Raw genomic sequence first — 24,703 nt, forward strand, 5'->3', positions numbered from 1 at the left:
AGTCAAAGAAATTGAAACCAGTCAAAATTGGTAAACTATTTTAAAGTATACAAAATTAATTGTGCTTAATCAAAAACCATAATACCGCTAGTCCCTTTTAGAGCTGTATTCAGTAACGTGACTTTAGATTTTACTTATAATACCAGGACATTGCAATTTTATATTAGAGTTATAAATCAAAGGGAAATGTTGCCCTATAGCACCAAGAGAACGACAGATTTGTTTGGCTGGTAAAAGAATCACCTGAATTTACTATCAACCAAATATGTAATATTTTATTATAAATGTCATCAAATTAAAGGGAACAGAAAGTTAGTCCAATAACCAAGACATTTTATCCTTACTTAAAATTGTTACTTTAATCAGGACATTATACGTTACAAAATGTGTACTCAATTTTCAGGTTTATGATGAAGAATAGACAAAAGCTTACAGAATGTAAAGTACAAAACTACGTATATATGGATGAAATTTGTCCTTAATGCCATTTTCCATACCATATTTTTGTTTATTTTTTTGTTTAATTTTGTTTTCACAGCAAGCTATAAAATGGTCATGCATTTGTATTCTCTAAGCTGATGCTAGCACCCTTCCTTTTCCCTCTTAAGAGTTTGCCCACAAAAATTGTTGTCAACAGACCAGTTGTGGACTTGCAGTTTTCAGAACATGTAGATGAATTCTAATGTGTGTATATTTTTCTTTGTAATTTATAATTGAAGCTTTCATATGTACCAAGTATGGACCTAACGTAAACAATATTACCAGTTCTTAGTAGTTTAATATTCTGGTATATTATTGAAATACAGATAATGCAAACGGTAAATTTTATGTTTTATCTTCAAAATATGTTTCTTTTTTTTTTTTTTTTTGGAGCAAGATTAGCCCTGAGCTAACTGCTGCCAGTCCTCCTCTTTTCGCTGAGGAAGACTGGCTGGCCCTGAGCTAACATCCATGCTCAGCTTCCTCTACTTTATATGTGGGACGCCTGAAACAGCATGGCTTGCCAAGTGGTGCCACGTCCGCACCCAGGATCCGAAGCTTCTAACCTGGGTCGCCAAAGCGGAACGTAAGAACTTAACCTCTGCGCAACCAGGCCGGCCCCACGTTTCTCTTTTGCATTTGAATTCATGCTCAGATGGTTTACTTAAAAGCAAATGTCAAAGCTCGCTGAGAGGACAGGTGTTGCTTTTAGCCCCTCTGCAATCCTTCCGCAGCCCACTGAAAGCCAGGGTGGAGGAAATGAGCTGAATCTGATACGGATCAGCTGAAGCTGAATTTCCCCTTATCAAATTTTATTGGGGAACAACAGCAGGTAATTTTTTTCTTTAAATTTAAGATTTAAAACAACTTTGAAAAGCTAATAAGTGGTTAGGCAAAGATGGGTTTTATTGAATAAACATGAAAGAAAATGCACCAAAATGACTCTTTACTGTTGATATTTGAATAAGTAATATATTGAAGAGATTTATTAAAATCTTGTGTCAAATTTCGTATTTTAAGATGAGATGAAAGATACCTCCATTGCCTCTTGAAGGATTAATTTTTTACTTTATTTGGTGAATAATCATGCTTTCACCTTTATATAAAATTCAAATAAAACATTAAATATATGGGGCACTGTTTTTTATTTAATGAAAGAACAAGAATCAAAGTGTTTCTTAAGAATGTGATGGTCAATCTCATTTAAAATGAGATAAATGGAAATGTGGTAAGCAAAATACGGCCTCGTGCCCCAAACATGTCCATATCCTAATCCCAAGACTCTGAATATATTCAGTTTTATGACAAAGGGGTATTAAGGTTTCATACAGAATTAAGGTTGCTACTCAGCTGACTTTAAGATAGGCAGAGCACCCAGGGTTATCCAGGTGGATCCAATTTCATTGCAAGAGTACTTAAAAGTAGAAGAAGACAGAAGAGTGAGTCAAAGAAGGATGTGAGCACTGAAGAAAGGCACAGAGAGATGCAACACTGCTGTTATTGAAGATGGAGGAAGGGAGCTGTGAGTCAAGGTGTGTGGGCATTATCTGGAAGCTGGAAAGGGCAGGGAAAGAGATTATCCCCTAGAGACTACAGAAAGGAGGGCAGCATCTGCTGATACCTTCTGTTTCTTTTAGCCCAGTGAGACCAGCGTTGGACTTTTTTGTAAAGAACTATAAGGTAATAAATTTTTGTTGGTTTATGCCACTAAGTTTGTTGATATTTGTTAAAGCATCAATAGAAAATGAATGCAGTACATCATACTTTTTGTATGACAGCAGGAAAAAAATGGACAAAACACTGTGTAAGCCTATATATAGTATATGCATATGTGTATATATATATGTTATATATATATAACAATGTGAACTGACAAAAACTTTAGTTGAGCCAATTTGACAATACTGTTCAAAATTTAAAATATGCACTTTGTCTCTCTCTAATCCCATTTCTGGGAGTTTATCCCAAAGTCATATTTACACGTACAGAAGATGATATATGTGCAAAAATATTGATTTGAGAAATTTTTTAAACTTAAAAAATTTGAAATAGCCAAATATAAATCGAGATAATTGCATTATGTGCCTTTGTGTTTCTGTGAGTATACTGCTTTCACAGACTATAACAGCTATAGCTTCAGAGAAAGACATCTTGGCAGATGAAGATAGAGTTGCGGGTTAATTACTTTCAAAAGTGTAAATTTTTGAAACTTTGAATATTGTACCATGTATACCATTATACATACGTATGTTCATTATACTATCATATCATGCATAACACCTTATTAGAAATCAGTTGGTGAATTTAAGTGTTGACATCACATAAATTTCAGGACTAACGGATTGAGATTTTTTTAAAAAGGATACAGACGTGTGGGTGAGTCGGAAACTTAAAGTATACTTACTCTTCTAACTCTGGCCATTCTAGCTCTGGCTCTTCTAAATTTTTATTGGGGCTAAACAGCTTTTCTGACCGGGAGATGAAATTGCAACAACAGTTTTCTTTGTTACGAGATTAGTGAAAAAACATAAGTTGAGTAAACAGCAAATAGAAGACTTTGTAAAACAGTTGATGACAAACTTGTTTGAAACATACAGAAGTCACTGGTACTCTGGTTGCCTTTCTAATGGGCAAGGCTTCAGGTATATCGGGATAAACCATTAGAATAAAGATCACATCCTAGAAAGGGCTCGTGCTGAAAGTGAAGTGGATTTTTCTCACCCTAGACTTCCGAAGGAGAGGAGCATTTAGGTAGATCACTTTGAAGTATGCTATAGGTATGGTGAGAAAAATCATCTATTTACAGTTCTTCTTTTAAAGGCAGATGGGAGGAATGAGGACTCTCCCAGCAAATCAGTTATGTTCTTGGTAGAGCCAGATTAGACTGCTCCTCTGCCACTTCCTTCAGTGAAGAAAGTTGTAACAAAGAACCTCAGATAATTCCTGAAGTCAGCAATCCAAAGAGTATTTGTCAGATTGAAAACTTGAAACAACTCTTTTAATATTGGTTCCAAATCACCCACAAAAAGAATATGGTGATGGCCATATGGGCATCCTAGGGAATGTTTATCAAGTGTTGTATAAGAACCCTGAGGGTCATAGGCCTGTTGCTATACACAGGGTGGGCAGGTACCACTGGGTCAAGACAAATTGGTAATATACAGCGGCTGGGCATTTGGTAGGATAGAGCTCAGAGGAGCTACTTTATTTTCTCTAAAATGAAACAGAAAATATAACCACAATAGGGACAAGGGTACATGATGGTGAGTCCTCTCAGAGATCTTGACTATGTTCTTAGCTGTACTTTTAATTCTTATTTAATTTTATATGACGTTTTCATGTTAACACTAATGAATCTACTCAATAAAGTAATAACAGAGTGAAGATATTGACCTGTGATAAGATTCAATGAATTGTGAAAAGTAACAGTTTAAATAAACATACTGTGTTTTAAAATTAAATTTTAAAAAAAGGACACAATATAGTATTAAGAGTTTCGAATGATTTAGAAATGTTTGGACAAAGCATAAACATCCCTATATACTTCAATTAATAAGGATTGAGATTCATTAACACAAATATACCTTCTAAGTCAAAGTGCTCTTATAGCTCTTGAAATTCTTGCCACATGATCACAAATGCTATGATTGAATAGTGCTCTGAAAAGAACTGACCACCACAACAGGCAAGATCTATATAAAATCTTTTATATTATATTTAAGCCCAATTCTGGTAAAATTTTTCTCTGAAAACTAAAGCGGAGATTTTTTTAAAGCAATAAATTTTTCACATAAAGAGTTAGAGTTAGGAGAGCTGAACCCTTTCCTTGTCCATGCCCCCTCCATGCTTTCAGAGAAAGCAATTTTGTGTCACAAGGTCAACTGTGGGCTATAAAGTAGAAAATCCACATTTTTCCAGCTTAGTTTCATTGCAGAATTATATGATTTCATAGGAGAAAAGGAGATGAAAAGGAGAAATAGCATGTGCTCAGCTTTAGGCCTGATTAAAGGAATTAAGTTCTAGCAACATATAAAAATGACAATTACTTACCATTAGACCTAAGAGCATCTGAGAGCTGGAAGGAAGCATAAATGTCTGCTTGCACAAACTTGTCTTTGTATTATGGGTTAGCTACTGTCATCCCCAGTGGTTTAGTCACAATCAACCAAACAACTACAGGCAAAACTGGAGCTTGAATACATTTTTCTTTCTTCCCTAGTGGACTAAGCATCTCTCATATTTGCCTGCCCAGCATCAATTAGTTTGAGGAGCTGTCTCTATTCTACTGCACATGTTTCTGATGTCTACCTGCTACAGACCCTCAGAAGCAAAGAATGGACTTATGACCTAAGTTTTCATTGGGGCAGTTTTCTTTGGGGAAATTTTATCGCGGTAGTGACTTATTGGGATAGTAGTCTGTTTGAATTTAATCATGTTGGCAGTATCTTCAAGAAATTTCTCATGAGTCACAGCTTTTGAAAACTGAAATTGCTATCCTTTCACGCTAGTAGTGAAACAATTAATCAAGTTTTACCCTAGGTTACCTGAAAACGTGGGGCTCTGAGAATGTAACTTTGGAGTCTAAGAAACAGCTCTTGAAAATCAATTTAAAGGAAATTAGAAATCAGATCTGGAGGTGGGGTGGTGGTTTAGGGCAGCACTGTGATAGATAGACAGGCAGACAGACAGACTATGGATGAGTGGATGAACAGATGGCCAAAGAATGAAAGGATGACTGAGAGAATTCTTGGCACTGTATCAAAATTTTAACCTCAAATCATTAATAAATAATCAGGATTTTTCTTGATCATGGACTAAATATTTTTTATTCTTGTATAAATAAATGATAAAATTAAAATCAAAGATTGACTCTACAGATTACAACCACCCAGAATCTCTCATGTGACATTAAAATTTTGATCAGGACAGACATAACATTAACAATAGGAATGACTTCTGACCCTTCTGAAACAGACCTGAATTTACCTGCTGAAGAAGGTATTTGTCCTTTCTAGAGGAAGGGCAGTAATCCCCTTACAAGGAAGCCCATACTGTTTTTCTGCTGAAATGTAAGGTCTGGCAAAATGCAGAATCAGAGGAGAAAGAAGAGAGGAATAACACATGAAATCGTAGGAACTTGATTTCATCAAATATATGGGGAATATGTGTATATGTGATTTTAAGGGTGCTCATCAAAGAAAACTGAAACATGTCTTTTGTTCTAGCTGAGATTTCTTTGTGGTTCTCTTGCTAATTTCTGCATTTAACTTGCAAGCTCAGAGTCAGATGCTACTCTAGTAGTTTGGTGGGTTGGCCAGCACAAAATCTAAAATGGGCCAGTTTAATAAAAACAAATTAACGTAAGGCATTTTTAACAACATAGAGTATGGAAGTCAATGAATTGAGGAACAGAAATTGATTTTAATCTATCAGGTATTATTGGCCTGTCCCTGCCATTACTATACCCTCTGAAGTGGCCCAGAAGAAGTCTCTTCAACTTTGCCATAAGAAGTAGACCAGTGTGATAACGGCCAAAACTAGTTTAATGTAAATATAACAACTGCAGTTTAAATACGCAGTTTATAAAGTATTACAACATAAATGCTTGTAAAGTCCCAACTCGGGTTAGCATGTTTAATATTGCCAACATCCCAGATGCTGTCTGTCTCGTACACCAATCTGATTTCTCCACCACTCTCCACTTAAACGAAATCGGTGTCTTATATTTACGGTAATCATTTCCCTGATCTTCTTTCTACTTTACCTGCATAAGCACTTGTACCTCAATACTATACAATAGTTTATCTGTTTCTGAACCTTAAGTCAAATCACAGCACTTATTATTTTATGTCCAGCTTCTTTCACTTAAATTTTCCTCTTTGAAATCTATTTTTGAACATGTAGTTGCACACTTTCCCTTAGCATATACACTTCCCTTAGCGTATATACATTGTAAGCATATACACGATATTGTTGACTATTGGGTTCTTTCAATGTTTTGGTTGATAGAAATGATGTTACTACAGCAATAGTCGAGGCCGTTGTTCCTCTCCCTGACAGCACTGGGTGTCATCAGACTTTTCAATTTTAGCTTTCTTGATGGATGTGAAGCTATATTTCATTTTTATATTAATTAGCATTTCCCCAATTGCTAAGAGATGTATTCATTTGGACATTTTACTGTAATTATTATCTTACTTTGTTGTTGCATCATAAATATTTAAAGCATTATGGGTACCAGCATTGTGTCAGATCTGTTTGTTGCAAATATCTTCTCCGACTCTGGGGGTTACATTTTCAGTCAATTAGTCATATTTGGTAGTGTATAGAATTTCTTAATTTGAGTGTTGTCACATTTTTTCTTCTTTTCCTTATGGCTTGTGCTTTTTATAGCTTGTTTAACGAGCACTTTCTATTCCAAGTTCGTGAACATAATCTCATCTATTAAATTCTAGAAGTTTGAAAGCTTTGCATTTTAAATGTAGTTCTATATTCTACTTGGGATTGAATTTTTGTATGTGGCATAGGGTAGTGTTTGAGGCACATTTTTTACCCATATGGATGTCTAATTGCTTCATTACCATTTACTTAAAAACAATGTAGAATGCCACTTTCACCTCAAATCAAGGACCAATTTATGCAGAGGTGTGTTTTGTGATCTCTGGTCTGTTCCATTGGTCTGTATGTTTATCTCTCTGTCAATATGATGTCTCCTTAATTAATATAGATATAATGACCTACACTGTTTCATTAAAAAATAAACCGTCCTTGTTTCTCTTCTTTAAGAGTGTTTTGGCTATTACTGGTTCTTATTTTATATAATTTTTAAGGAATAGCTTGTCAGTTTACACACAGATACAAACAAATGAGCTGTGGTTTTGATTGTGTTATATTGAATCTATACTATGTTTATAGTGATGCCCATCTCTATATTTCTAACTCTCCTAATGCGTGAAAATGTTATGCCTCTCCACTTAGTTGTGTCCTTAGTTCACCACAATAATTGTTTAGACATTGTTAAAAGCAATATTAAAATTTTGGTATATTTACTCCCAAGTGACATTTTTGTTACTATTGTAAATAGTCTTCTTAACATTTCATTTTCTAAAATTTTGTTGCTGAAAACAAAAAATGTTTTATAGTTTTTGAATTTATGTTCAGTAAAGAACATATATTTAAAGTATATAATTTGAGTTATGTAGATTAAGCCAATTTTATTCTAACATTTATATAGAAACTTAAAAAACAGACAGCTCTCCCTGTCTTCAGGTTCCACATCTGTGTATTCAACTAACTCATATTGAAAGGCCTATGATGGTTGCATCTGCACTGAACGTGCACAGACTTTTTTTTGTCATTATTCCCTAAACAATACAGTATAAGAACTATTTACATAGGATTTACATTGTATTAGGAATTATAAGTACTAGAGATCATTTAAAATATACCAGAGGATGTATATAGGTTATACGAAAATACTATGCCATTTTATATAAGGGACTTGAACATCCATAGATTTTGGTACCTGCAGGGGTCCTGGAACCAATCCCCTGCGGGTACTGCGGGACGATTGTATATGTAAATGACATAATACACACATTGAGTTTTCCCATCAAAGAGCGGGATGTCTCTTTAGTGATTTTTGTCTTTTTAAAATTCTCTTAGCAGTGTTTTGTAGATTTCAGGGAATAGATCATCTGTATTGTCTATAAAATTACTGATGCTATTTTAAATCATTTTCTTTCTCTATTTTTCCATTTTTAATTTTTGAATATAAAGATAGAATTAATGTTTCTATATTGACTTGATCCTGCAAAATTGTTAAATCAAATATCTTAGTGTTTTTTGGTGGATGCCTTGGAATTATCTACATAGGCAATTTTGTTTTCTGATAATAAAGTTAGTATTACCACTTCTTTCCTAATTTGTACTTATTTTTCTCACCTTATTGCACAGGCTAAGGCCTCTGGTGAAATGTTGAATAAAAGATGTGAGTCCACACCTTTGCCTTTTTCTTGGTCTTTGGGTGAGAGCAGTGTTTTGCCATTGATAAAAGTTTGATAACAGGTGTGGAGTTTTCATAAATGCCTTTTGTCAGCTTGAGGAAGTTGTCTTTATTCCTATTTTTCCTAGTGCTTTTTATTATTAGATGTTGAATTTTGCTAAAACCTTTATCTGTACCTACTGAGATGATCACGTTTTTCTATTTTTTTTTCAGTTTGTTGATAGAGTGAATGAAAGTAATTGATTTTAAAATGTTATATCAAGTTCGCATATCCAGGATAAAATCCACTTGGTCACAATATATTAATTATCTATATATTGAAATTTGACTTACTAATATTTTGTTAGGAATTTCTAAATATGTTCGTGAAGGATATAGGTCTATAGTTTACTCGTAATGCCTTTGTCTGGTTTTGGTATTATGATAATTCTGGTCTCAAAGAAGTGTTAGAAGATGTTTACTTTCTTTTATTTCCTGAAAAGAGTATGTTACGAATTTATTTCTCTCTACATGTTTTGTATAATTTCCCCATGAAACCAGCTAGGCCTAGAATATTCCTTCTGGAAAGTTTTAAACTACGAATTCAATTTGTGTAACATATTCATGACTATTCAAGCTATCTGTTTGTTCTTGAGAAAACTTTAGTAGTTTATGTCTTCAAGTGATTTTTCCATTTCATTTAACTGTGGAATATATTACCATAAAATTTTTAATAATATTTCTTTATTATCCTTTATATGCCCTTCGGATGTCGAGTGACATCTCGCTCTGTCATTTTTGATAGGATTAGCTTGTTATTTCTCTTCTTGATAATTCTGGCAAGACATTTATCAAATGTATTGATCTTTTCAAACAATGAGCTTTTGGTTTTCTTCTATTGTGATTGTTTTCTATTTCACTGATTTTTGCATTTTAAATATTTCTTTTTTCTGCTAGCATAAGGCTTAGTCTGTTCTTTCATCTTTTATTGTGAGAAGCTTAGGTCATGAATTTGAAATTGTTCTTTTTTTCTAACACAAATATTTAGAAGCTTTAGCTACATTCCACTACTTTGAACATATCACATTTTTTTAATTTTGTTAAAAATATTTTGTAATTTCTCTTGTGATTCCTTCTTTGACCCATTGATGACCTAGGAATATATTGTTTAGTTTTCAAATACTATGTTAATTTCTTTGTCACTTTCTCTTACTAATATCTAATTTATTCCTGTTGTCAGTGGACATGCTTTGTATTATTTTAATAATTGTAAATTTATTGTGACTTGTTTTATGGGAACGAATGTGGTCTATCTTTGTAAATGTTCTACATGCACTTGGAAAGAGCACCCTTTATGTTGGCATGGGGTAAAGTGTTCTGTCATTGCAGTTAAGTCATAGTGATTGACATTCTTTAAGTCTTCTATATTTTTACTGATTTTCTGCCTTATTTATCAAACATGGTCTTGGAATCTTCAACTATCATTGCAAATTTGCTTATTTCTCCTTTCAGTTCTATTAGTTTTTGTTTTATATTGTTTTATGTAAGGTTTATACACATTTACACATTTAGTTTTGTTGCGTTTTCTTGTTGAATTGACCTCTTTATTAATTGAAGTTACCATCTTTATTTCTTGTAACATTTTATGCTCTCAAATCTATTTTGTTTTGCTTTAATATGCTAGTCCAGATTTCTCTTCATTAGTGTTAGCCTGGCATATTTATTTCCGTTCTATTTTATTTAACCTGAGTTTGTTATATTTAAAGTGAGTTTCTTGTAGACTCACTTTTCTAGGATTTCTAGACACCAAGGCCTCCCTGACTCTCTTATAAAATCAGTTGCTTGCCAGACTCTTGAGCTCCCACTCACTCTCCTTGGCCTGAAACTCTTTCCAGCCAAAGTGCTGTGTTAGTCACAGGGCTCTTCTCCTTCGTTCCCCTTTGCTCATGAGTCACTGCCTTGTGCTTCCTGTTGACCAATGCCAAAAAACCATGTTTTCCTATCTTTTGGCTGTTTATCATGCGAGGCTGAATATGTTTTCTGTTATCTTATATGGTATGATAAGATATAACAGATTATAATCCTGTTGCTATATTTTAATCTTGGGATATTTGAAAGATTCAGATTTTCAATCAGACTCACACAATCCAGAGATCTTACCCTGTATTCAAACTTACTACTTGTTTTAAGAGTATAAGCAATTGCAATATACGGGAGAAGATGTCAAGGAGGAGCAACACAGCTCGCCATTTAATTTTGGGCTGTCGTGAGAAGTGTTTTTGACCAGGTTAACATGTGAAGTCTCTAAGGAATATATTCAATTACACAGTTTTCATAGAGGAGTCATTTTGGACATGAAAAAATTCCACTTTCTTCTTAATTCACATCAGGGATTGAAAAATTATGGCCCACTGTGTGGCCAAATGTGACCTGCAGCTTGAACTAAGAATAGCTTTTATATTTTTAAACTATTGTTAAAAAAAAAAAAGGAGAATATGTAAGAGACCATATGTGGCCTGCAAAGCCTAATATGTTTACTATCTGATCCCTTTACAGAAAGAAGTTTTGTGTCGGTTTATGTGATAATCTATAGATTCCATAAGGAATATGGCAGACTAGATATATACTGTCACAAGGATTCTCCCACTAGAAAACACCATTTGTTTGTTTGCCAGGGGGTCTGTCAGTATTTTTAGATTTGTCTAGGTTACCTTCTTTATTTCCTGAGAACATAATCTCTGTACTGTAAGGAGAAGCAATGGACAGATTACAAACTTGCTGAGTAACTGTGTCTTTATTGTAAACATGACTATATTAATTTACTAATTTGAATAATTGATCTATGGGTTATTTTATATTATGTAAACGGCATATAAATCATAAACATTTATTTCCAATCTTCACATATTTTTTCAATTTCTCATTTTACTGTACTGGTTAGAACCCTCAGTAGGGTATTGAATAGAAGTAGCAGGAAAGGGAAAAAAATTTGTGTTTTCTGATATTTTCCTGAAGAGATTTCCCAAGAGTTAATTTTTTAATCTATTCATAGAAGCAAATTTTTCTTTTGTCTCATTAATAGAAAAGTAGAAAAATTACATTGAAAATGTCCTTTTTAAAGTTTCTATTCATTTACCTCTTTTGGCTTAATTTGCAATTTCATATGTAACATTGAGAGGGAAAATTATAGCATTATTTTCAGCCTTCTTTCTTTTTTGAGTATATGCATTAAAGGATAGAAATTTCCTTTTAAGCGTGACTTTGCTTGCATGCTTCAAATTCTTATGTGTAGCATTATTGCTGCTACTGAAGTCAACTCATTTAAATATTGATAGCTTTTTTGCAAATTCATTAGGATTTTATACATATATGATCACTTTTCTGCAAATAAAAATTGTCTTTATTTATTCATTAAAAATTTTATACTTTTTTGATCTCTTTTCCCCTCCCTCCCTCCTTTCCTTCTTTTTTGCTTTATTGCATTCTCTAGAACCTACAGAAGAATATTAAAGTGATTAGAGTTGAAAACTTGCTTTGTTCTCAATTTCCAATGGTAAGGAAAAGTAGCATCTTGCTATTAACATGTGTGCTTGAGTCCTTTATTATTGATATTGGTAATTTCTGCTACATCTATTTTTATCTTAAGCTTTCCTTTTAATAGCTTATTAATTTCAATTATCTTTTAAAAGGACCTGTGTTTTTTGTTGATTATTTTGTTTTGTTTTACTATTCTTTGCCCTGTTCTATTTCATTGGTTCTTTTTTTGTTTATTCTGTTAAATTTGGATCTCTCTCTTTATTAAGGTGGAGGTTTAAAAAAAATTCAAACATGCTTTTAATTATAAGCTTTAATACTATGAATATCCCTTTGAAGCAGGTTTAGCTGTATTCCACACATTTTGATATACTTTATCTTAATCTTCATTGTAATATCTTTTATTTTCCTTGTGATTTCTTCTTTGACCCATGGATATTAAGTGATGTACTGTTAAACATTCTAATATTTTGGAATTTTAATTGTGATCAGAAAATTTACTCTGCATGATTTAAATTGTTTTAAATTTATTAAGACTGTACTAAGACTTAAAAAAAAGAAGCCAGACTATGATCTGTATCAGTGTGTGGTACTTTTGCACTTGTAAGGATGGGTATTGTGATGATGTTGAGGGAAGCATTCCATATGTGTCTGTTTAGGTCTGTTAATTGATGATATTGATTAAGTTTCCTATATCCTTACTGATTTTTTTAAAATCTACTAGTTATTTTTGAGAGAGAAGTTTTTAAATCACCAACTATATTTATGGATTTTTCTGTTTCTCCAATAAGTTTTGTGAGATTTCACACAAATGATTTGTACATATCTGTACATACATATTTGTACAAATCTGTACATATTTGTGATTGTTATGTATTCTTAATGTATTCACTTTATCATTAACTATTCCTCTTATCACTATACTATTCTTTGATCTTGAGTCTAAACTACATAATATTAATATAGCCACTCTAGCTTCCTTTTGACTAGTGGTGGCATGGTATACACATTTTCCCCTATTCTTTTGCTTTTTACATGTCCGTGACTTTGTAGTTAATGAGAGTTTATTTTAGGCAGTATAAATTAGGTATCACTTTATGTTCTTATTTAGATGCTTTGTCTTTAATTGGATGTTTATACCATTTAGTTCATAAAATGGTTATGTTTAAGCATATCACTGGCTATTTGTTTTCTATTTGTCCCATTTGGCATCTGGTTTTGCTTACTTTTTTCTCTTTTCCTTGTATCAATTTATTTTTTAAAATTCCTTTGTATCTTCACTATTGAGTTATGAAATAGAATAATATGTGTGTGTATAGGTGGTTGCTCTAGGGTTTTCATTACACATTTTTATCTTTTAATAATCTACCTTAAAATAATATTGTACCACTTCATGTATACTTTAGTGCTTTACAACTATATAATTCATTTCTTCATGTATTTGTGCAATTGTTATATTTTCACTTCTACATACTTATGAACCCCACAATTTATTGTTATAGTCTCAGTTTAACATTCAGTGTTCTTTAAATGAGATTTTTTAAATGATAAATGCCTTATTTTTACCCAAATATTTATTTTCACCTGTGTTCCACATTTACTTTTTGTAAGTAGAAATTTTTATATGTTATATGTGCTGGTTAATTTTATGTGTCAACTTGTTTAGGCTATGGTGCCAGCTGTGTCATGAAACACCAGTCTAGATGTTGCTGTGAAAGTATTTTTTAGACGTGATTAACACTTAGAATCAGTAGACTTTGAATAAAGAGGATTACCCTCCATATGTTGATAGGCCTCATCCAATCTATTTAAGGCTGTAAGAACAAAGACTGAGGTTTCCCTAAGAAGAAGGAACTGTGCCTGAAGCCTACAACTTAGAAACTATGCCTGAGTTGACAACCTAATGGCCTGACCTGTGGATTTCAAATTTAATTATGGACTCAAGACTGTAACATTAATTCTTATCTGCATTTCAAGCCTGCCGAATTTCTCTATGGATTTCAGACTTCCCAGCCCCCATAGGAAACTATGTGAGCCAATTACTTAAATGAATCTCTTTCTCTCTCTCCCTCTCAGGAGAACCCCACTGATGCAGTATCATTTTCTTTCTGTGTGAAAAGCTGTCTTTAACATTTTCCGGAGTTCATCTGTGTTGCCAATGATTCTCTCAACCTTTTCATTCCCAGAAAAGACTTTATTTTACTTTGATAAGATATTTCCACTCTGTCAAGAATTCTGTTTTGACAGTTTTTATTTTTTCTTTTAGTACGTTAAGTTTGTCTTTCAATTGTCTTCTGGATTGCATAGTTTTTGATGAGAAGTCTGTTGTAATGATGATGCATATTCTTCCATACCCAATTCTTATTTTTTTGTTTTGGCCTGCTCTTAAGATTTTCCCTTTGTCACTGTTTTTAAGCAATTCATTTATTATGTTCCTCAGCAGGTTTTTCTTATAATCATTCTGGTTGGGATTAGATTCTGCTTAGGATTCAGTTTCTATGATGTGTGTTTTCATAGTTTATAACATTTTCCACCATTATTTCTTCCAATAACATTCTTGCATATGGTCCTCCCCAACCCCCACAGCTTCCCTTGTCCTCTGAGTCTGAGAATCTAATCAAATATGTTATACTGCTTACAGCTTAATTTCCTGATACCTTCCCTCAAGCCACTGATGCTCTGTTCAGTTATTTTTCAATGTTTTTTCTCTATGCTTTATTTTTAATTTCTATTGCTATTAGATTCAAGATCACTGATCATTTCTTCTTCCTTGTCTTATCAGCTGTAATCTTGTCCAGTGGAGATTTGTTTTTGTATTATATATTGTACTTATGATCTTTAGAGATTCAATTTGGGTCTTGTTATATTTTTTTTCCTTATCATATTTATATATACTTTTACATCTTTGTGCAAGGAGTATATCTGTAATTGCTTTCAACTTCTTTCTGCTGATTCCATCATCCCTTTCATTCCTTGGTTCTTTTTTTATTGGCTGCTTTTTTTTCCCTCCTGACTTTTGTTCTCTCTTCTTCAAACATGTAGTGATTATTATTAGATTTTAATTGTTGAGTGCTGTAACTGGTTTTATATCTTTAAGGAGTGTTGGCCTCTTCTTTCAGGCAGTTAGATTGTTTGGTAACCAGTTGGATCACTTCAAAGTTTGTTTTAAAGCTCTCTTTTGTGTGGTTCTATAGTTGGCTTTATACTAGGGCTGAGGTCTTCTAAGGCATAACACTTTTAGTTTTCTAATGAATGTCTTGTTTATTAATGTCTCTCCAGTTTGGTTGGTGAAAACTAACAATTTCCAGCCCTGTATGAAGTCTGAGAATTGTTAATCTTATGGTTATTAGGTAATTGTTTCTTTTTCTGAACTTTTTCTTGTCTACCCTTGATTGCTTTCATTCTATCTTTTCACAGACTGGTCTTCAGCCAAAGATTCAGTGGGACCCCATACAGATTTCTGGAGTTCTTTCTTTGTTTAGCTCCCTCAACTTGGCTAATCTGTCATAAAGGTTCTAAGCCATTTGTCTTTCCTGAACTCCATTCTCTGTATTCTATTTCAAGAGACACTTCTATGTTCTGTTTTTAATTTCTCTCCATGTGCCATTGAGAATTGTTTCACGTCCCAAAAGTGTATACAATGATAAGGCTGACTGAATTTGTTTCCCTTTTCTGGGGCATCACAGTCTTTTGTTGCCTATTGTTTAATGACTGAAAATTGTTCTTTCCTAAATTTTGTCCAGATTTCTTTTTGTTTATGGTGGGATGGTAATTCTGGATCATTTCATTCCTTCATTGCTGGAAAAGTCTCATGCATTGTTTAAAAAATACTTTGCTTATTTTCCAAAGTGGCTTAGTCTGTTCAAGCTGGCATAACAAAATATCACAGACTTGGTGGCTTAAATAACAGAAATGTATTTTCTCACAGTTCTGGAGGCTGGAAGTCCAAGATCATGGTTCTAGCAGCTTTCAGATGGCCACCTTCTCACTGTGTCCTCACATGGCCTTTGCTCTATGGGAACATACTCCTAGAGTCTCTTCCTCTTCTTATAAGGACACCAGTCCTACTGGATTAGGGCCCCACTCTTTTGACTTCATGTAACCTTAATTATCTTATGAAAGCCTTATCTCCAAATATAGTCACATTGGGGATTAGGGCTTTAAGGTATGAATTTGGGAGGGATACAATTCAGTCCATAACACAAACATATAAGAATATTCTAATTATGTATCTATGTAATTAAATACTAGCTTAATTCGCAGAATCTTTATGATATCAGTTTTTGAAATTTTTCAGGAATTGCCTCATAGCTCAGGATATGGTCCTTTTCTAATCTCTTCTGATTGTGCACAAAAAATAAAGTTTATCCTGTAGTTTTTATGTCTACTGATTTGCCAACTCCATAAGAGTCAGGAGAGGCTAAAGTCTCTGGGGCACAAATGGCCCCAGAAGATGAGATCAGTATCCAAAATTTCTCTCTTCTCCTTGATCTTGGCATTGTAATTCTTCACTGCATTGTTAGCTCTCTGATTCCTTCAAATGCCAGCCCCCTAGTTTTTCTGATTGTCTTCAGAGGAGCAACTGGTCTGAATTACCTTGTCATCTGTTACAAAAGCATTAAAAGAACTCCTTACTTGCTCGTCTTTTCTGGTTGGAGATGCTGATGAAAAAGCCAAATTGAAAGGGGCTTTCTTATCTCAATACCTATAAAAGGAGGGAGAAATGCATAATATCCTCTTAGCTTTACCCTAAAATACATGTGTCTAATTTCCCTGGGTAACTCTATATTGAAGGAGAAATACTGCAGTAATATGGATTTCTAAAAACATGTTAATATCACGACCTTTTTAATCTGTCAGTCAGTGTGAAGACATATGAGACAGGCAATTATATAAATCCTGATCCGTTTGCTCCTGGTTTTTAAAATGATTCTTGAATTTATCTCATGCTTTTTTCCCCTCATGCTTACAATATTTCTGTTCCATATACTATTGCTACACAACAAATTATGGTACCAAAAACCATTTTATTATCTTCATGGATTTTGTAAGTCAAGCATTTGCATGCAGCACATAGGGATGGCGTTTCTTAGCTCTACAATGTTTGGAGCTTCTACTAGAAAGAATCAATAGCTGGCTTATTTTACTCATCTCAAGCTACTGAAAAGCTGTACTTATGAAACCTGGGTTCCCATTTGTCCCTGAGGAGTTGGGGCAAATATGTATTGAAGAGTCATAGTCTGTTAAAGGCCATGAAGAATTATGGTCTTTGTGATCAGACAATGATTTTCAGAAGGCTAATCCAGTAATGCATTTAACCAAACCCTTTCCTTTAATGACACTTCAATTTTATATTTTCAAGTTTTATATCTTGGATGCATTGCCTTCTCCTTCAGAGGGGAGAGATGCATTATCCTATAAGCTCCACTACGTAGTGTTGTGAACAAGGAGTATTATTGATGGACCACTGGTTCTGCTATCTTACTGTTGCCAGGAAGACATTGAACCAACTATTCCAAAAGTAATCTGAATATAGTTAATGTAGTCTTGAAGACTGAAGGCTAAAACTCTTTAGCTAAAAACTCTTAAAACAACTCAATTGCTTATCAGGAAAGTTTTTTGTAATTACAGAGCCTTTGATAGTTTACCAGGAGTTCACAGTACTCAAAGTTATACTTTACCTGAATGCGTTATTAAGGTTTGTTGGTGTGTTTTTTTATGTTATGCATTAGTCAATCCAAAATTTTCTCCAACAGAAAAATTTTATAGCCACACTCAGTGACAAATACATGTGTTTGTCTTTTCTGCATTTTGAAACAAACACAGAATAATTTTATGATAAATATCTTGCTTCTGTTCATGGATATTTCATTAGTTTTATACCTTGCACAGACAGGTTCTTATTAGATTTCTAAACTTTCACAGGGAAATTTCATTCCTTATTAACCTCAAATTACTATTAAAATATGAATCTACCTACAATATATAGCTGGGTACTTTTCAGAGAATATAACTTCAAATTTTCTATATTATGCTTCTCGATGTCAAGATAACCCTTCCTTAGCAATATAGAAGGAACCGTGTAGCTTCCATTTAGAGATGGTTCATGACACAGCTACTGAGGAAAGCCATATCCCTGATTAAAACTCTTCTGACCATGACTGCGTAGACTATGAAGAAATTTGACAAAGGAGATTGGTAGATGACCTAAAATGAATGAGAGTATTTCAGTTTGCGTCATTCAACATTCCATAGGAGTTTGCTATTGTTCAAAATTTGTCATTTTTCAATTTCTGGTTTTATGTTTATCTTATAAACTTCTATACATTGAATAATTTATTTGGGTGTAATTTGAGATAGATAGTAAATTAGAGTGATTATAGAGTTAATCTTTTAAGTTGGTATATTTAAAGCCAGATTTTGACCCATTTTATATGCTTTGAGAAGCAATATCTGGACTACCCAAGTGTTTGTGTCAAGTTTTCCAAAACTGTAGTAACAAGTGTCTAGAAGGTGGCCAACCCAAAATTTGGGCAGCTTTCCCTGTTATGCAATTCAAATCTTCTTTCACAAAAGACCTCTTTTAGATCATTCACAGATTTAACCAAATCCAAAATGTCTTGCTGAGCTCCAGCTTCCTTAGCTCATCCTCTTGCCTCCTAACAGTTTCTTTCATGTGGCCAAAATGAAGTATAATTAAAAAAAAAATTCAAGTTTAGTTATCAGGTATAAGGGAGAAAGAAGTATGAATATTTTGCTATGGAGTTTAGCCTAATTATATTGGTAAAAATTGGGGCTTTACTTCTCTACTCAAGCTCACTGGTGACATCAACTGACAGCTGTGTGGTCACAACATATTTCCATTCAAAAATTTTATTGTGATTTTATGTGTTATTCCTTGCGAATATCCCTTAAGGATCAAAAGTTAGAGAGGGGGGGATATTATTACAGGCAAGACTCAGGTATTCCTGGTTCTCTGAACATGTTAATTGTCTAATACTTCATTTATCTGTACATTTTAAGGCATATTAAGTACGTCCAAATTAGTGTTTTTCTTTTTCCACTTCCTAGAGGTGTAATGAAGTGAGCACTGAATAGATTATCTCAGCTTCTAATTTTTTTCTATAGTCTGGATGAACTAGAGTTTACATCTAGACTAGTACTATTATAAATCCAGGGGAAAAAAGCACCCAGAAACATAAGGGATAAAAGGAAAGGTAAAAGACATGGAATTATACATCCCCCGACTTCCCTAATAGGTTGAATAGAAAAGCTTCTAAAAAACATATCCAAACTGTTATCAACTGTTATCTCTTATGAGAAAACTGAAGTTAAGGGTTGGTGACCAAGCGTTTATGGTAGGATTTGGTTTTGATTTTCAACTTTGCTGTTTGAATACTTTTACACTGAATGTATTTATATATTCCTCCTTAGTTAAAAAAAATAAGTAGGGGGCTGGCATGGTGGCACAGTGGTTAAGTTTGCACATTCCGCTTCGGTGGCCCGGGTTTGCTGGTTCGGATCTCAGGTGTGGCCATGGCACCGCTTGGCAAGCCATGCTGTGGCAAGCATCCCACATAGAAAGTAGAGGAAGACAGGCACGGATGTTAGCTCAGGGCCAGTCTTCCTCAGCAAAAAGAGGAGGATTGGCAGCAGATGTTAGCTCAGGGGTAATCTTCCTCAAAAAAAAAAAGAAGAAAAAAGTAAAATATGAAATATAAATGTCTAGGGACATAGCAGCAATCATAACAATGAAAAGGATAGTGATCAGGTTATTTTGCATGCTTTAATTTTATACATTTTTGTGTTTACTTTCCTTTTACAGCTAGAGTGTATTCATTCATATTCGCAGCACTTACTTTTTAACACTTTTTAACTTGACATTGGCAGGTCAAGTTTCTTTCCTTTCCTCTCTTCCTGGCTTTTTCAGATTGAATTACTCACCTCTGTTTCAGACAGTGAAGTCCTCTGTTGTTGCCTATCTGACACATTAATAATGTCAATTGAATCCAAGATGTAAGCTATATTTTTAGAGTATGGTAGAAAATACTGCGGTAAGCTACTAATCTGTAAAAATGCGTTTGACATAGCAGCCCTATGGAAGGTATCCGTGTCATTATTGAGTTCATTCATGGATTGGCTCATGTTCCTGCCTCCTGAAAATTGCCAGTGAAATAGAGCTTTATTCATCAGACAGCCTTATATTTTTTTAATGAGGAAATGTTGGTAGGTGTCAATGTATTTTAGAATGTACAATGGTAAAAAGTTTGTTTATCGATATTACATAGGCCTAAAGATTTTCATATCTTTTGCTAATGTAAGATGTTTCTAGCATTTAGGAACATGAGTTTAGCAGAAGAAACATAGCAGCTTAATGTGTATTAATACATTTCGAGATAACTCAACAGCGTGCAACTTTCCATCTTTTTCATGAACAATTAGGAATTCTCGCATTTATAAATATATTTGAGGAGCCAGTATAAAGGGAAGAGGAGTTAGTCCTTCTTAATAATTAGTTAAAAATTTAACAAGAATTTACTTTTGTATTTACCCAATGAAAATATATTTTGAATGCAAATATAATCACAATTTTTGTTTTCAGAATTTTTACTTGCTATTCTGCTTGAAAACACCTCTGCACAAATGAGCTCATTGACAGGCCATTCGTATTCAGATCTCAGCTAAATTGCCAACTCTTCAGAGAATTCTTCCTTTTAGAAATATCCCTTTCTTCTCCTTCCCCAATCCACAGCACCATTTACCAAATTTTCTTCTAAAATCTTTAAAAACTTTTACCACTCTTCCATTATCTCCTTGGTATCTTTTATTTACTTGAGTATTTTTTGTCTCTTAAAATAATATTTAAGCACTATAATAGTAAAAAATATACTCTTCTTTGTTTATTCCTGTATCTCCATTATCTAGAAGAACATGTAATATCAAGTAGCTACCCTAAGGATATTCTTGAATGAATATATTTTAATTATTGAATAAATACCAGCAAATAGGTAGCAAGTCCAATATCACTCTACTGATGTGCCCTGCCCTCACCTTGTCTAGATTGTATTTCATCACAAACAAAACATTAGGCTTTTTTGTGGTGCCAACAGAGATGGTCAAACTATAACCATCACTGAGAGTTTTCTCAGTTGTATGGTTGGCAGATGCTGGCTTCCACAATCATGCAAGTGCTGCTGCTCTGTGTTTTACTGAAATTATGTTTATCTAGCTCCCTGCCTGGTCTATCAAAATCCTTCTGGGAGGGAATTTCTGCATTCACTTCCCCCTGCACTGATGAAACATTGAAAACAGGTGAGAAAATTTCAGTATCTCAAATAGCCAGCATTTATTTTGAGAAACTAAATGTTAAGCTTCTAAATTTAGATTCTGACTAATCTAAACTTGAGATTCTAAATCAATTTTCTATTTTGAGTATTATTAGCTATGACATATGTTTATATTTCACACTGAGCAAGGATGTTGGGCCAGCAAATTTTCTAAATATTTATGTTCTTATTGAGGTACTTCCCGTCAAGATTGCATAATAAATAAATGCTATGAAGCACTTACTCTTCCCTAAATAAATTTGGATAGATAAACAAACATAGATGTCCATGTGCGTGTAGATACAGAAACAGTAAGCATAGACAGGATACTAATTTTTAAGATGTATAAAATAGATAGCAGGGCTCAAAACCAATAATCATATAGAAAGGAACAGAAATTGAAACATAGCAAACAATAGAGAGAACATGAGCTTGCTGTGCTCTAGGTGTGGCAGTAGGCAGTGGCATCTAAAAGTTCAGTTCCGGACAAAGGGAACTAGAAACACTGTACAGGAGATGGGAAACTAAATCCAGTCGTATTGCTTGAAGCCTGTGTCCAATCAGAGTCTATGTCAATGAGTGAAAAAGTATAATTGATTTTATCTCAAATTAAAAAAAATTTTAAGATACGGATTCTCTTGCAGTTGTAAAAAATAATAGAGATCCCATACATTCTTTCCCCCAGTGATACCATCTTGCAAAACTATCATATCACAATTAGGCTGTTAGCATGAATACAGTTAGAATACAAAATATTTCCATCACTCCAAGGATCCGTCATGTTGCTCTTTTACAGCCACATCAGGCAACCACTAATCTGATCTTCATCTCTATAATTTTGTCACTTCAACAATGCTAAAAAAATTAAATCATATGCTATCTTTTTAGGATTGACTTTTTTCACATAGTATAATTCTCCGGAGATTCATCCAATTTGTTGTGCATCTCAATAATCTATTCTTTTTTATCGCTGAAAAGTGTATTATGGTATGGATGTACCAGTTTGTTTAACCATTCATTGTTCCATTGAAGGGCATCTGCGTTGTTTCCAGTTTGGGGATCTTATAAACAAAGCTGCTAAAAACATTTGGGTGCAGGTTTTATGCTAACACAATTCTTTGTTTCTCTGGGATAAATGCCCAAGAGTGAGATTACTGGTTTTATGGTCATTGTATGTTTTGATTTAAGAAACAGGCAAACTCTTTAAGAGTGGATCTACCATTTACCTTCTGGCCATGTAATGTGATCTGCTTTTCTCCACACCTTTGTCTGCATTTGGTGTTGTCATTGTTTTTGTTTTGTAAGAGTTTTAGTCATTCAGATATGTGTATATTGACATCTCATTGTGACATTTACTTGCATTTCTCTAATGGCTATGATATTGAATATTTTTTCATGTGCTTGTCACCTATATATCTTTTTCTGTGAAAAATCTCTTCATATAATTTGCCCACTTTCTAATTGGATTTTTTGTCCTTTTATTATTGAGTTCTGTCGATATACTATTGACATAATCTAGATACTAGTCTTTGTGAAACATGTAGTTTGAAATATGTTCTTCCACTTTGTAGTGTGTTTTTTTCATCTTTACACCATCTTTCACAGAACAAAAGTTATTAATTTTTGAAATACAATTTATCAGTTTTTCCTTTTATGTGTTATACTTTGGTACCAAGTCTAAGAACTTTTTCCTAGCCCTAGATTTCAAATATGTTCTCCTAAAATTTTTATAGTCTTATGTTTTACCTTTTAGTCCATGATCAATTTTGAGTGATTTTTCTAGGGTGGGAGACTTCATTTCTTTTTAACCTGTAGAGATCCAGTTCTTCCAGCACCATTTTTTTTTAAAACCTGTATTTTCTCTGCTGAATTGCCTTTACATAGTTGGACATATTTGTTTCACTGTATTTCTAGGCTCTTTGCTCAGTTCCATTGATCTAGATGTCTATCCTTTCACCAATACCACACAATCTTGATTATTGTGGCCATGTAGATTTATATGAATTTGCATAGTCTTGGATGAGTTATTCTAGTTCTGTTGCTATTCCATATAATTTTAGAATAATCTTGTGTATAAAAAAAAAACGTGTGATTTTTGAGAGCAACTGTGTTAAAACTTTATATTAATTTGGAGAAAATGGATATCTTTAATATATTCCATTTTCCCATCTGTAAAAATGGTGTGTCTCTTCATTTATTTAGACGTTTGGACTCATTCATCAGCGTTGTGATTTTTCAGCATACAAGTCCTGTACATGTTTTGCTATATTTACACCAAAGTATTTCATTTTCTTAAGCGGCTGACATTGTAGATTTAATTTTGGTATACTTGTGGTTGTTGGTAGAGTTTTAAAATAAAATCTTTTGTTTATCATGTATCATTTATCCTGTGACCTGAATGAACTTGCTAATTAGTTATGCATGCATGTTAAATTTCTTAAGATTTTGTGTTTAGATAATCATGTCATCTGCAAATGGGGGTAGGTTTATTATTTCTTTTCTAATATATATGACTTTTATCTCCTTTATTTGCTTTATTAGACTTCTAGAACTTCCAGCTCTATGTCGAATAAGAGTGCTGACAGTGGACATCTTTGACTGTTAATATGTCGGATTATATTGATTTTCAAATATTGCACCAGTCTTACATTTCTAGAATTAGCTCCACTTGGCCATGGTGTATTATTCTTTTTATATACAGTCATGTACTGCATAGCAAGGTTGGGGTCTCTGACAGCCCACATATATGATGGTGGTCTCATAAGATTCTAATGGAGCTGAAAAATTTCTATTGCCTGGTGATGTCATAGCATTGCTCACGTTTGTGATGATGCTGGTGACAGCTCCACACTTGTTACTGTCGCTGAAGACCTTCTGGTGGGACAAGATGTGGAGGTGGACGACAGTGATATTGATGATCCTGACCCTGTGTAGGCCTAGGCTAGTGTGTGTGTTTTGTGTATTAGTTTTTAACCAAAAAGTTTAAAAAGTAAAAAAAAAAAAAATCTTAATGGAAAAAACTTATAAAATAAGGATATAAAGAAACTGTGTTTGTATGACTGGACAGTATGTTTTAAACTGTGTTATTACAAAAGAGACAAAAAGTTAAAAAAACTAGTTTATAAAGTAAAAGTTACAGTAAGCTAAGGTTAATCTATTATCGTATGAAGAAAATTTTTTTTTTTTTTTAAAGATTTTATTTTTTCCTTATTCTCCCCAAAGCCCCCCGGTACATAGTTGTATATTCTTCGTTGTGGGTCCTTCTAGTTGTGGCACATGGGACGCTGCCTCAGCGTGGTTTGATGAGCAGTGCCATGTCCACGCCCAGGATTCAAACCAACGAAACACTGGGCCGCTTGCAGCGGAGCGCGCGAACTTA

General features: G+C 33.6%; 1 pseudogene; it reads left to right on the plus strand.

Annotated features, from left to right (window-relative positions):
* The first annotated feature begins 1,986 nt into the window (after positions 1–1,986).
* On the plus strand, positions 1,987–24,258 carry LOC106831151 (protein BTG4 pseudogene; annotated as a pseudogene).
* Positions 24,259–24,703: the final 445 nt, after the last annotated feature.

The sequence above is a fragment of the Equus asinus genome, chromosome 9, assembly GCF_041296235.1.
Source record: "Equus asinus isolate D_3611 breed Donkey chromosome 9, EquAss-T2T_v2, whole genome shotgun sequence".
Taxonomy (NCBI): Eukaryota; Metazoa; Chordata; class Mammalia; order Perissodactyla; family Equidae; genus Equus; species Equus asinus.